We start from the raw sequence: 2,886 nt of genomic DNA, 5'->3' as shown, positions 1-2,886 counted from the left end.
TTTAAAGGTGTTATTTTCTTCAGCATTTTTGGGGTCTCCTTTAGCAAGGTGTTGACTTGTTTTTCATCATTCTCTTGCATCACTCTCATTTCTCTTCCCATTTTTTCCTCCACTTCTCTTACTTGATTTCCAAATCCTTTTTGAGCTCTTCCATGGCCTGAGACCAATTCATATTTTTCTTGGAGCCTTGACTTTGTTGTCTTCTTCTGGCTGCATGTCTTGATTTTCCTCATCAATAAATGTGCAAGAAAATATCTTTTCACTAAGAAAATAACCTTCTATAGTCTTACACTTTTTTCCCTGTTTGGTTATTTTCCCAGCCAATTATTTGACTTTTGAGCTCTTTGTTAATTGGAGGTATGTTGCCCCAAGTTTTAGGGTTTTTGTGCAGCTGTTTTCAGAGATATTGCTAGATCCTGTAAATTCTCAGCTCCACAAGCACTCAAAATACAAGGAGGGTTCCTTCTCCACAGCCACCACCAGCTCTGTCATGCCAGCACTCCTCCTCACCCTAAGACCACCCTCCAGTATTACGACCCAGATCAGCCACTTGGTTCTCCCACCATCTGTAGCTCCAGAAGTAGCTGCAACCTTGGCAATGGCTGCCACTGCCCTGGAGCTGGGGCTGGGGCTAAGGATCGGGCTGTGACTAGACCACACTCCCCTCTCACAAAAGTGAGATAGCTTTTTCACTGACCTTTGAAGTTGTCTTTGGTGTTTGTGGGTTGAGGAGTTATATCATTAAGGCAAAATTCATGACTTCAAAGATAACCATGAATATGTCTGAATGGTCCAGAGTTGCAGGATATGAGGAATTCTCTAAGTAGAAGGCAAAGGAATTAAAGCATTTATTGAAACTCAAAAGTAGCAGACCCACAGACCAGTGTCCTCAATTCGACATCCTGGCAAGAACCTTCCAAAAGCAGTATGCCCATCTCACAATAGTGACCAGGAGGCCACAGAAAAACATTATGGCAGCAAGCCAAGCCATACTGGTTCTTCCACCCCACCCCCCAATGCCAGGGCCCTCCAGCAAGAAGACCACACACTGGCCTCAAGCCCCTGCTCAGCACTCTCCAGTCTCCACAAGGGTCAGTCCTGCCTTTTTGTAGTGCCTGCAGCTGTCAATACTGCTTCTGCCACTTCCACTGCAATCTCCAAGCTGTGTTCCAGGTAGCTGACTGCTTCCTTTCTCCTTCAGCTCTTAACTGCTCTCACCAACTGCCTCACCAGCTGCCTCTTAGCTCTGCTCCAACCGTTCAGCAAGCTCCTCCCACCACAGGCTTCATGTCATCATGCAGACCAGAACTCAGATGCCTACCATTGGCTCCAGTCCTAGCCACTCCCCCCAGGACCCTGAGAGCCCCACCCCTGAAGCCTGGTGAATGGGTGGGAAAGATCTTCCCATTCACTGATTGCCTTTACAGAAGTCTGGAAACTGCAGCAGCTGCCAGTGATTCAGCGCCCTTAGGCCTGCTCCAGTCCTTTCAGCCCATGCTGGGCTATATTCTGCTCTGAGCATGGTGTGATAGACCCTTTCTGTCAGTGGGCTGTCTTGGGCTGGAAATCTGCTTCACTCTGTCATTTTGTGAATTCTCCTGTTCTAGAAATTGTTTAGAGTAATTTTTTACGGTTATTTCAAGGGCTTTGGGGGTGAGCTCGATCAGGTCCCTGCTTCTACTCCTCCATCTTGACTCTGCTCCTGCTTGCTTTACTCTCAAACAGTTTTTTTATGATATTTAGGAGGGGTGGCCTCATATTCAGTGACACTGAAAAGAGTTGAGGAATTCTCTGTTAAATATTTTAATAAATTAGTTTAACAATAAAGCAAGACTTTTATCAAAAGAAATATAGGCCAGCATACCTCAGTGCACAAACAATCACAGCAGGTGTGGTTCTCCATAAACATGTGACATAGAAGCATCTGGATACCTAGCTGGGATGTTCACATATTGAGGTGTCTCAAAATCACAGAACAGCTGTGCGGCCAACATGACATTGAAGTTGATCCTGGACATAACTTCATCTATTGCATACTCCTTACTATCTGTGCTGCAGCTGCTGCTAGATTTCTTGTGGCTGGCATACTCATCTAGGATAAAATCTACATTCTTTTCCCTGAATATAAAATAATTCCTTCTGCTTGGTTACCAGGTCCCAGTCCTCCATTAACCATGTCTTCAGCACCATGGGGATCTCCACTTCTACTTCTGCCTTGACAATGAGGCTCTTTCTTTCTTGGCACTGGAAATGCCCACCCATGTCCACTTTCTGTATCGGGGCTAGGGTGGAGCCCCATTGGTGTTGCCCTTGCTGGTACATGCCCCACGGAGCATCTGGGTGGCCTGTCCTTGGCTCTGGCCTTGAGAACCCTGGGCTATGGTGGCTCAAACCTACTGCCTTCTTTCCCAGGGCCCACCCAATGCAGGTCGGCCTCCAAGTACTTGAGGAAGGGAGAGCTCAGGGACCTGCTTGTCCCATTTCTTCTTCCAGCCCATATAGTGGTTGCTTGCCCTTTGGCTTGGACCTCTATGTTCATGCAATTGGCCTCTTGTACAGCAGTGACCATGGAAGCACAGCACTCACTTGCTGTCCTGCAAGCTTGGCTTGGGCTGGGTGGCCTTGGTAACAATTTTTCAACTCACACTGAGAGAGATACATTGACTGAGGTGGAACTTGCTGCGACTGCATAGCAGCAAAGCCAGCAATGACTCAAATTATTGTTGTTGTTGTTTTCACAAACAAAATCAATGCAGAAAACCAGAAGAAAAATAAGAAAAGGAGAGGGAGGTTATAGCAAATGTCCCTGTTAAAGGCCTCATTTCTTCAATATAAATAGAACTGACCAAAATTTAGAAAAAAAGAGGTAATCCATAATTGATAAAT

At 45.9% G+C, this 2,886-nt stretch overlaps 1 pseudogene; it reads right to left on the bottom strand.

The window, feature by feature from the left end:
* Positions 1 to 1,717: 1,717 nt before the first annotated feature.
* Positions 1,718 to 2,322, bottom strand: LOC118842012 (annotated as a pseudogene).
* Positions 2,323 to 2,886: the final 564 nt, after the last annotated feature.

Source organism: Trichosurus vulpecula, chromosome 3, assembly GCF_011100635.1.
Source record: "Trichosurus vulpecula isolate mTriVul1 chromosome 3, mTriVul1.pri, whole genome shotgun sequence".
In the NCBI taxonomy this organism is placed as follows: domain Eukaryota; kingdom Metazoa; phylum Chordata; class Mammalia; order Diprotodontia; family Phalangeridae; genus Trichosurus; species Trichosurus vulpecula.
Note: the sequence above shows the minus strand (reverse complement) of the source record. Positions and strands in the feature narration are given on the sequence as shown.